The sequence below is a fragment of the Phacochoerus africanus genome, chromosome X (genome assembly GCF_016906955.1).
Source record: "Phacochoerus africanus isolate WHEZ1 chromosome X, ROS_Pafr_v1, whole genome shotgun sequence".
NCBI lineage: Eukaryota > Metazoa > Chordata > Mammalia > Artiodactyla > Suidae > Phacochoerus > Phacochoerus africanus.
The window spans coordinates 58,697,220-58,710,030 of NC_062560.1; the positions used below are offsets into that span (position 1 = coordinate 58,697,220).

The window sequence follows — 12,811 nt, forward strand, 5'->3', positions numbered from 1 at the left end:
TGTATGCTCTTACCATTTCTGTTCAAAAGTCTACTGGAGAGTGTAGTCAAGACAAATAGGTAAGAAAAAGAAATAAAAGGCATCCAGTTTGCAAGGAAAGAAGTAAAGCTTTATCTATTTGCAGATAACATGATTTTATATGTAGAAAGGCCTAAGGAATCCACAAAAGCACTATTAGAACTAATAAACTAGTTCAGCATGTTGTGGGATACTACATCAACATACAAAAATCAATTGCCGGGGGAAGGGGGAAGGAGTGGGATGGACTGGGAGTTTGGGGTTAGTAGATGCAAACCATTACATTTAGAATGGATAAGCAATGAGATCCTACTGTATAGCACAGGGAACTACATACAATCTTGGGATAGATCATGATGGAAGATAGTATGAGAAAAAAATGTATCTATATCTATATATGAATTACTATGTTTGCTGTATCGAAGAAAGTAGCACATTATAAATCAACTATAATTTAAAAATACATTAAAAATCAATTGTATTTCCACACAATATATATGAACATTCCAACATGGATGGGCCTAGAAATTATCATAAGAAGTGAAGTTAGACAGTGAAAGACAAACATCATATGACAGCTCATATGTGGAATCTAAAAAAAGGATACAAATGAACTTATTTGCAGAACAGAAACCAACTCACAAACTTTGAAAAACATATATTTACCAAAGGGGATGGGGGGGTGATGGACTGGGGATTCGGGATTGGCATATGCACACTGTGGTATATGGAATGATATGGCCAATGGGGACCTGCTGTATAGCACAGGGAACTCTACCCAATATTCTGTGATAATCTATATGGGAAAAGAATCTGAAAAAGAATGGGTGTGTGTGTGTATGTATAACCCTGTTGTACAACCGAAATTTTCACAACACTATAAATCAACTATACTTCAATAAAACTTTTAAAAATAAAAAAATTCCATTCATAATTAACAGAAATAAAACATGAGGCAATAAATTTAACAAAAGTAGTGTAGTATGATTGTACATTGAAAATTATAAAACATGTTTGAAAAAATTAAAAATCTGAATAAATGGGAAAGCTTCCCATGTTCATGGATCAGAATACTCAATATTGTGAAGATGGCAATATGTGACATATTGATCTACAGATACACTCCATCTACAAAATTCAAACTGCCTTTTTTAGAAACTGATAAGAATACAAAAATTCATAAAGAAGGGAGGAGCCCAAAAGGGCCATGACAATCATATGAATTTTTAAAATGTGGCAGAAGCCATATAATGAAACATTCTTTAGTCCATTAAAGAACAATGGAATACTGACACATGCCACAAAATGAAATATCTAGAAGAGACAAATATAGAGAGAAAAATTAGTAGCTTCCAGGGAGTAGGAGAGGGGACAATGGTGAGGGACTGTTAGTGTATATGGGTGTTTCTGAGATGACTGAACATTCTTGAGGGAGTTCCCATTATGGCTCAGCAGGTTAAAAACCTGACTAGCATTCATGAAGCTGCAAATTTAATCCCTGGCCTTGCTCAGTAGATTAAGGATCTGGCATTGCTGCAAGCTGCAGTGTAGGTGGCAGATGAAGCTCGGATCTGGAATTGCTGTGGCTGTGGCATAGGCCTGTGGCTGCAGTACAAATTCAGCCCTAGGTCAGGAACTTCCATATGCAGCAGTTGTGGCCCTAAAAACAAAACAAAACAAATATGGAATAAGATAGTGATCACCACTGAATTGTACACTTTTTTTGTGGTATGTGAATTATGTCTCAGTAAGACTGTATTTTTTTTAATTTTGAATGGAGAAGGTGAGTGTGACTCTAAAGAGGGAGCACAGGGCAGATCTTTATGGTGAATGCACAAGTCTATATTCTGATTGCAACTGTGAATATATCAATCTACATATGTAATAAAATGGCACAGAACTACACATACCCAAAATACCAATATTAATTTCCTGTTTTTAATGTTTAAATTATATGAGATGTAACATTTGGGAGAGACCGAGTGAAGGGTACACAGAATTCTATGATACTTCTGCCACTTCCTGTGAATCTACAAAAATTTCAAAATTAAAATTTTATAAAAGGTGTTTTAGATATCACTTATCCAACATAATAGTAAGCTTCAGAAAAATAAAGGCTGGCATAACTTTAATCTCTTGTACCTACCTTTACTTTTATCCTTTGAAAAATGGATTAGTAATAATATTTAACCCACAGACTTGTTGTAAAGATTAAATTAGATAACATATGTAAAATGCCTTATTCTCTTTCTTCCCTTTCTCAATAAAAATGTCAAATTTGGCATGTCAAACTAGCATTGCCAAACCTAAAGCTCAAAAGGAAAATTCAGCTCTTTCCCAGCATGTCAAAAATCAAATTATTCTAGTTGGGTATGACTGTAAATCCCTGTGTGAACCAAGATACACAGTATAGTATAAAATGACCTGAAGTCACCTCTAGGACACTAAAACTCTCTAATATTTCTGGTGATTTGTTTTAAGTGAACAATGTTATTGTTGTAATTATCTAGATACGACCCATTCAGTGGAAGACAAGAGGAGGGCATTTGACAGAAGCTGGTATCCTATAAGAGCAGTTCTCTCTGTATTTTGGTCTTGGGGCCTCACTAATAAATTCAATAATTATTGAAGACTACAAAGAGCTGTTGTTTATGTGTATTATATCTATTAATATTTGCTGTTTTACAACATAGTGAGACAGTTTTAAATATTTATTTATTTAAAATAACGATTCACTGATTATGATTTAAAATAAATAAATTAAATATTTTATGAAAAATAACTCTATTGCCTAAAACAAATAAAAAAGTATTGAGAACTGGAACTACTTTACATTTTGAAATTCATTTTATTGTCTAACTTGATAGAAAACAGCTGTATTGTCATATCTGCTTCTTTTAAATATGTTGTGATATGCTGTTTTAGTTTAAGGATATAAAGAAATTCTGTCCTCACACCAAGTAGCATAGCTGAAAAACAAAGGAGTGTAGCCCTTCAGATAATTAATGTAATCTTCTCTGTTACCACACCAAAACTCAAAAAGAAGTAGTTTCATAAATGTTAGCTGTGATGTAAAATAAGAAACTATGTCAAAGACCATTTCATACCCAGTTAACCAATAAAATTTCTTGGTCTCTTTTGTACTTCAAATGGATCTTTACTCATGAATGCAACTTTTACATATGTGTGACTATGTAACATCATACATTAGTCATTTGGAAAACATTGGTACACAAAGTTATGCAAATATTTCAAATGTTGATAATTTCATTATCAATATTAAGTCAGTTTTAAAATGACACTGAAAATCACCACTGACCTCATTTTTTATCTTTTATTATAGTATAGTTGATTTACAAGGTTGTCTTATTTTCAGGTATACAGCAAAATGATTCAGTTATACATACATATATGTTTTTTCAGATTATTTTCCCCTATAGGTTATTACAGAATATTGAGTAGAGTTCTCTGTGCTATATGGTAGGTCCTTGTTATTTACCTATTTTATATATAGTAGTATACATATGTTACTCCCAAAGTGCAAATTTAACCCTCTGCTCAATCTTTCCACTTTGGTAACAATGTTTTTTTTCTATGTATGTGAGTCCCTTTCTGTTTTGTAAATAAGTTCAATTGTATCATTATTTTATAAGATTCCACATATAAGTGATATCATATGATATTTGTCTTTTTCTGTCTGGCCTAATTCACTCAGTATGGCAATCTCTAGATCCATCCAGGCTGCTGCAAATGTCATTATTTCATTCATTTTTATGGCTGAGTGGTATTTTATTATATATATATGCCACATTTTCTTTATCCATTCATCTATCAATGGACATTTAGGTGGCTTCCATTTCTTGACTATTGTAAATAGTGCTGCTATGAATATTGTAGTGCATGTAAAATTTCAAATTATGGTTTTCTCTGGGTAGATTCCCAGGAGTGGGATTTCAGGATCATATGGTAGCACTATTTTTAGTTTTTTAAGTAACCTCCATACTGTTTGCCATAGTGGCTTTACTAGTTTACATTCTGACCAACATTGTAAAAGGGTTACCTTATCTCCACACTATCCCCAGTATTTACTATTTGTAGACATTTTGATGATGGCCTTTATGACTGGTATTAACTAAGACCTCATTGCAGTTTTGCTTTGTATTTCTCTAATAATTACCAATGTTGAGCATCTTCTCATGTGCCTTTCGGCCATCTGTATGTCTTCTTTAGAGAAATGTCTATTTAAACTTCTGTCCATTTTTTGATTGGGTTGTTTCACTTTTGATATTGAGCTGTATAAGCTGTTTATATATGTTAGATATTAACCCCACATCGGTCATACCATTAGCAAATATCTTCTCCCATTCTGTAGGTTGGCTTTTTGTTATGTTTACAGTTTCCTTTGCTGTGCAAAACCTTTAAGTTCAATTAGGTCCCATTTATTTTTGTGTTCATTTCCATTACTCCAGGAGACAGATCCAAAAATATGCTGCTGTGTTTTATGTCAAAAGTGTACTGCCTATGTTTTCCTCTAGGAGTTGTATAGTACCAGGTCTTTTATTTTAGGTCTTTAATTCATTTTGAGATTATTTTTGTGTGTGGTGTTAGAGAATGTTCTAATTTCTAATGTTCTAGAGTTCTAATTCCATACTTTTACATGCAGCTGTCCAATTTTAGCAGCACCACTTATTTCTCCATTGTATATTATTGCCTCCTTTGTCATAATTAATTGTCCATAGGTGCCTAGGTTTATTTCTTGGCATTCTATCCTGTCCATTGATCTTTTTTTCTGTTTTTATGCCAGTACCATACTTTTAGATTACTGGACTTTGTAGTATAGCCAGAGGTCAGGAAGTGTGATTCCTCCAACTCTGTTCTTCTTTAAGAATATTTTGGCTAGTCAAGGTCTTTGGTGTTTCCATACAAAATTTAAAATTATTTGTTCTGGTTCTATGAAAAATGCCCTTAGTATTTTTATAGGGATTGTACTGAATTCGTAGATTGCCTTGGATAGTATGATCATTTTAACAATATTAATTCCTCCGATCCATAAACATTGTATATCTTTCCATCAGTTTATGCCATCTTCAGTTTCTTTCATCAGTGTCTCATAGTTTACTGAGTACATATCTTTTGCTACCTTAGGTTGGTTTATTCCTAGGTACTATATTCTTTTTGATGTAATGATTGTTTCATTAATTTTTCTTTGTGATAGTTGCTGTTAGTATATAGAAATGCATCACGCTTCTGTTTGATTTTGTGTACTGCAACTTTGCTTAATTCATTGATGAGCTCTAATAGTTTTCTGGTGGCATCTTTAGTATTTTCTATATATAGTAACCTGGCATCTTCAAACAGTGACAATTTTACTTCTTTCTTTCCATTTTAGATTCTTTTATTTCTATCTCTTGTTTGAAACACTGGCCTTAAATGACACATTATATCAGATGGATTTAATTGATATTTAAAGAGAATTCCATCCAAAAGCAGCAGAATACATATTATTTTCAAGTGCATATGGACCATTATCCAGAATAAATAATGTCACAAGACAAACCTTGGTAAATTTAAGAAAACTGAAATCAGGAAGTGTGATTCCTCCAACTCTGTTCTTCTTTAAGAATATTTTGGCTAGTCAAGGTCTTTGGTGTTTCCATACAAGATTTAAAATTATTTAAGCACCTTTTTTGACCACAATCGTCACAATGAGATTAGAAATCAACTACAAAACTAAAACTGCAAAAAAGCATAAACATGTGGAGGCTAAAAAATATAATACTAAATAATCAATGGATCACTCAAGAAATCAAGGAGGAAATAAAAAAATCAGGAAATAAATCAAATAAAAAATACAATAATAATATCTATGGGATACGGCAAAAACAATTCTAAAAGAAAGGTTTATAGCAATACAGGCTCATCTAGGGAAACAAGAAAAATCTCAAAATAAACAAACTAACTTTACATCTAAAAGAAGAAAAAACAAAACCCAAATTACTAAAAGGAAAGAAACCAAGATCAGAACAGAAATAAATGAAATAGAAACCACACCCAATTTTTAATAGGTTTGAAACTCAAGTAGCTAAGTTTCATTATGACTCAAAATCTGATGAATGCAATTCTACTTCTTAGGCATATTACACAATGGAATGCCCAAGGGATTGCCAGGCTTGGTGGTTTTAGTTGCTTTCAGCTAAAAAAGGTTTCATCTAAATATATGCGTCCCTTTTCACTTACAAATTGTTTAGCTTAGATTAATCACCATAATTGTAGGGCTGTGTGCTTCTCCAAAGCAGAATGAGTTAGTGGAAAAATCACTAGGATTTGAGTTCTAAATCTAGGCTTGGGAACCAATCAGCTATGTGGGTTTGGGAAAGTTATTTCAACTCTTCGGGCCTCAATTGTTGAAAAACAAAATCTTTGCTATTTAATAGCTACTGTGATTTGCCTTCATTTTATATATAAAATTATATTATCATCTATCTGAGAGGGTTGTTGGAGAGATTAAAATAAGATGTCATAGTTTAAAAACTGGAGATAGTTTTGTAAATGGAATTAGTTCTATTTATTTTAAAATCGGGCTATTATTGTTACTATTAACCAAAATGTTAGTGAAAATATGTATTATTGTTCTATAAAAATTAAAATATAATTAGACTACAACACTGGCTATTGCATTTTGCAGGACTTTGGAACAGTTGAGAGTATGATAAAGATATTGGCTCTCATCCTAGAAAAAATGTGGGATAAGATTGTACACAATTCTATACAATCTCCAGTTCCCAGTGCCTTTTTTTTTTTTTTTGGCTTTTTAGAGTCACACCCATGGTATATGGAGGTCCCCAGGCTGGGGGCGGGGGTGTCATATCAGAGATACTGCTGCTGGCCTACACCACAGCAACCCAGGATCTGAGCCACATCTGCAACTTTCAGCACAAATCACATCAACACCAGATCGTTAACCCACTAAGGAAGGCCAGGGATTGAACCTGCATCCTCATGGTTCCTAGTTGGGTTCGTTAACTGCTGAGCCACAAAGGGAATTCCCCTACAATCCCCAGTTCCCAGAAGCTCTGATGTTCAACTTAAAAAAATCTTAAAGAAGGTATCTTCCAGTTTTCACAGCCTAGAGTGTATGGCTTTTCCCTTTTTAAATAAGTAAATAAAGTACCCATTCAGTAAGTCAGATAGATTTGACCAATAAATCTTCCTTGTAAACCAAACACTTAAAAACGTTGTGTAAAATACAACAAGTGATTCCAGGAGCAAGATGGCAGAGGAGTAAGAGGTCATGCAAACCTTCCCCCACAAACACATCAAAGAAACACATCTAGGGAGTTCCCATTGTGGCACAGCAGAAACGAATCTGACTAGGAACCATGAGGTTACGTGCAGGTTTGATCCCTGGCCTTGCTCAGTGGGTTAAGGATCCGGCATTGCCATAAGCTGTGGTGCAGGCTGCAGACGTGACAGGGATCTGACACTGCTGTGTCTCTATCGTAGGCCAGTGGCAACAGCTCTGATTAGACCCCTAGTCTGGGAACCTCCATATGCCATGGGTGTGGCCCTAAAAAGACCAAAAAAAAAAAAAAAAACATCTATATGTAAAACTACCCACACAGAGAATCAACTGAATGGTGGCAAAAGACCTTAAACCTCCAAAAAGGGCAAGAAACTCTTGACATAACTGGGTAAAACAAAAGAAAAAAAGAGAGAAAAAGGAATCAGGACAGGACTAGCATTATTGAGAGGGGGCTGAGAAGGAGAAAAGGAACCCACCTCCTGGGAAGCCACCTAATCGAGGAAAGATAGGCTGAGTCGGCAGGACCTCAAAGTTGCAGAGAAAAATGCAGCAGCGAGAATGAGAACAGCAAAGCAGAGTGACAGCCGAACAGATCATCTGAACCACCGGCCAGGACACCACAGCCTGAGATGTTCAGGTGGGGGCTGGGCGCTGAGACTCAGGCTCCAGAAGTCAGTCCCAGGGAGAGAACTAGGGATGGCATGAGGGGCTAGGGAGCAGTGTGCCACGGGCTAAGGAGGGGAACAAAACGGCAGAGGGAATCTGGGAGAAGGTCCGGACATGCAGGAGAGGCAAGGCGACATTGCTGGGGAGAGGAGAGGAGGAGAGGCTGCTATTGAGAGCCCAATGACCAGGCACTGACTGCTGGCCCTACCCATTGCCTCCATCTCCCAGAAAACATGCTGAGCATCCTGGGAACAACAGCCTCCTCACACCAAAGAAAGAGACAGCAAATATTCAGTTGAAGGAACAGGAGAATTCACCTAAAGCAGTCAACAATGAAACGGACCTCTGCAGTCTGACATTGAGTTCAAAAGGGTGGTAGTGAAAATACTGAATGAATTGAGAAGATGTGAACACTAATGCAGATTCCTTTAGAAAGGATCTAGAAGATATAAGGAGGAGCCAAGAAAAACCAGAAAAGCCATTTGCAGAGATACTAACTGAGCTAAAGACAATAAAGATCAGAATAAAAAATGCAGAGGAATGAATTAGTGATATGGAAGATAGAATAATGGAAACCACCCAATAAGGACAGCAAACAGAAAACCAAATGAAAAAAACATGAAAGCAATATAAGGGACCTATGGGATAATATAAAGTGGGCCAATCTATGCATAATAGGAATTACAGAAGGAGAAGAAAAAGAAAGGGGGATTGGAAATATATTTGAAGAAATTATGGCTGAAAACTCTCCAGATCTAAAGGATACTGACATCAGGATACAGGAAGCACAGAGGGCCCCAAACAACCCAAACAGGACCACAACAATACATATTTCAATAAAAATGGAAATAAAGATAAAGAGAGGATTCTAAAGGCAGCAAGAGAAAAGCAAAGCATTAATTATAAGGGAACCCCCATATGGCTATCAGCTGATTTCTCTACAAAAACACTACAGGCCAGATGGGAGAGGCAAGATAAATTTAAATTGCTAAAAGGAGTAAATATGCAACCTAGAATACTCTATCCAGCAAGAATGTCATTTAAATTAGAAGGGAAAATAAAGAACTGCCCCATCAAACAAAAGCTAAAAGAGTACAGCAATACTAAACCCATTCTAAAAAAACTACTAAAAGGGCTTCTCCAAATAAAAAGAGAGAGAGAAAAGATAAAAAGAAGAATTAGGATGGAGCTAACCACAACTGGAAAGCAAACACTTAAATAAGCCAGCAAACAGATCTAAACATGAAGATATTTTTAAAAAAAAGACATCAAAATCATAAAATGTGGGGAAAGAAAGTAAGAAAATATAGATTGTTTCCTTATATTTTGATGTGTATGAACCTATATGATTATCAGTCAAAAGCAAGCAGATAAAGGTAGGGCTTAACATGCTTAAAAAACAGAGCAACCACAAATAAAAACCAAACATTACACTCAAAAAATTGAAAAGAAAAATTAATCATGAAATAAATGGAAACCATCCAACCACAAAAAGAAAAGAAGAAAAGAGAGAATCAACAGGAAAACAAGGTTTCAAATAGAAATAAATACATATCTATCAATAATCACCTTAAATGTCAATGGACTAAATGCTCCAATCAAAAGACACAGAGTGGCAGCTTGGATAAAAAAGCAAAAATCTTCAATCTGCTGTCTACAAAAAACTCACCTTAGAGAAAAGAACACATATAGAGTGAAAGTGAGGGGATGGGAAAGATATTTCATGCCAATGGACAAGACAGGAAAGCAGGAGTTGCAATACTCCTATCAGACAAAATAAAATGATGGCCATTAAGAAAGACAAAGAAGGAGACTATTTAACGGTTAAAGGATCCACTCAAGAAGAGGATATTACACTGGTCAATATGTATACTCATAATATAGGAGCACCCACATAGCCTCCAACAAGTACTAACAGACATAAAAGGAGAAATGGATGGGAATATATTCATAGTAGGAGATTTTAACACCCCACTCACATAAATGGGCTGACCCTCTAAACAGAAAATCAATAAAGCAACAGAGTTCCTAAAGGACACAATAGAAAAGTTAGACTTAATTGACATTTTCAGGGCATTACATCCAAAAAAATCAGAATACACATTCTTCTCAAGTGCACATGGAACATTCTCAAGAATTGATCACATATTGGGGCACAAAACTAACCCCAACAAATTTAAGAGTGTAGAAATTATTTCGAGTATCTCCTCTGACCACAATGGCATGAAACTAGAAATCAACAACAGGAAAAGAAATGAGGAAAAACCCACTACACGGAGACTAAACAACATGCTACTAAAAAACCAATGGGTCAATGAGGAAATAAAGAAGGAAATTAAAAAATACCTCAAGACAAATGATAATGAAGACACAACCACTCAAAATCTATGGGATGACAAAAAAGAATGCTCAGAGGGAAATTCACAGCAATAGAGGCCTTTCTCAAAAAAGAAGAAAAATCTCAAATTGACAACTTAAGCCAACATCTGAATGAATTAGAAAAAGAAGAACAAACAAAACCTAAAGTCAACAGAAGGAAGGAAATCATAAAGATCAATAAAATAGAGAAATCAATAAAATAGAGACTCAAAAAGCAAGAGAAGAAATCAATCAAACCAAGAGCTGGTTCTTTGAAAAGGTAAACAAAATTGACAAACCACTGGCCAGACTCACCAAGAAGAGGAGAGAAAAAACCCAAACAAACAAAATCAGAAATGAAAAAGGACAAGTCAAAACAGATACTAGAGAAACACAAAAAACCATGAGAGAATACTATGAAAAATTATATGCCAGCAAATTTTATAATCTAGAAGAAATGGACAACTTTCTAGAGACTTACAGCCTGCCAAAACTGAATCAAGAGGAAACAGAACAGCTGAACAGACCAACCACTAGAAATGAAATTGAATATGTCATAAAACCACTCCCTACAAATAAAATTCCAGGACGAGATGTTTGAATTCTACCAAACATAAAAACAGGAATGTATACACATGCTCCTAAAACTTTTTCAAAAGTTTGAAGAAGGAACACACCCAAAGACATTCTATGATGCCACCATCACCCTAATTCCAAAATCAGACAAAGATACCACCAAAAAAAAAAAAAAAACTATAGGCCAACATAGTTGATGAATATAGATGCAAAAATTCTCAAAATTTTAGCCAACCAAAGCCAAAAACATATAAAAAAGATCATACACCACAACCAGGTGGGATTCATCCCAGATTCATAAGGATGTTTCAACATACACAAATCAATCAACATCATATACCACATTAACAAAAGTCAAAAACCACATGATCATCTCAATAGATGCATAAAAAGCATTTGACAATGTCCAACATGCATTCATGATAAAAATTCTCACCAAAGTGGGTATAGAGGGAACATTCCTTAACATAATAAAAGCCATTTGTGACAAACCCACAGCAAATACAATACTGAATGGAGAAAAGGTGAAAGCCTTTCCACTAAAATCTGGAACAAGACAAGGATGCCCATTCTCACTTTTATTCAACATAGAATTGGAAGTCCTAGCCACAGCAATCAGACAAACAAAAGAAATAAAAGGCATCCAAATAAGAAGGGAAGAGGTATAACTGTCACTGTGTGCAGACGGCATGATACTATATATAGAAAACCCTAAGGACTCCACACAAAAAATACTTGAACTGATCAACAAATTCAGCAAAGTAGCAGGATATAAGATTAACATTCAGAAGTCAGTTGCATTTCTGTATACTAACAATGAAATATCAGAAAAGGAATATAAAAATACAATACCTTTTAAAATTGCACCCCCAAAAAATCAAATACCTGGGAGTAAACCTGACCAAGGAGGTAAAGCACTTATACGTTGAGAATATAAAACATTAATCAAGGAAATTAAACAAGATGTAAAAAAATGGAAAGATATTACATGCTCCAGGGTGGGAAAAATCAATATTGTACAAATGGCCATACTACCCAAAGCAATCTACAGATTCAGTGCAATCACTATCAAATTACCCAGGACATGTTCACAGAACTAGAACAATCCAAAAATATATGGAACCACAAAAGACACAGAATTGCCAAAGCAATTCTGAGGAAAAAAAAACAAGCAAGAGGCATAACTCTCCCAGACTTCAGGCAATATTACAAAGCCACAGTCATCAAGACAGGGCAATACTGGTACCCAAACAGACATATAGACCAATGGAACAGAATAGAGAACCCGGAAATAAAACCTGACACCTATGGTCAAATAATCTTTGACAAAGGAGGCAAAAAAATAAAATGGGAAAAAAAGATGGTCTTTTTTCAGCAAGTATTGCTGGGAAACTTGGACAGCCACGTGCAAATCAATGAAACTAGAACATACCACACACCCTCACACCACACACAAAAATAAATTCAAAATGCATGAAAGACATAAATATAAGACAAGACACCATCAAACTCCTGGAAGAGAATACAGGCAAAACATTCTCTGACATCAACCTTACAAATGTTTTCTCAGGTCAGTCTCCCAAAACAACAAAATTAAAAGCAAAATAAACCAGTGGGACCTAATCAAACGGACAAGCTTTTGTAGAGCAAAGGAAACCAAAAAGAAAACAGACAACTTACAGAATGGGAGAAAATAGTTTCAAATGACACAACTAACAAGGGCTTAATCTCTAGGATATACAAGCAACTTATACAACCGAACAGCAAAAAAACCAACAACCCAATGGAAAAATGGGCAAAAGACCTGAATAGATATTTCTCCAAGGAAGATGTACAGATGGCCAACAAGCGCAGGAAAAAATGCTCAATATCACTGATTATTAGAAAAGT

General features: G+C 35.0%; 1 protein-coding gene across 2 annotated transcripts in view; it reads right to left on the minus strand.

Moving 5' to 3' along the window:
• The window catches only part of OPHN1 (oligophrenin 1), a 556,237-nt gene that overhangs the window by 362,485 nt on the left and 180,941 nt on the right, over nucleotides 1–12,811 (minus strand). The window lies entirely within an intron of this gene.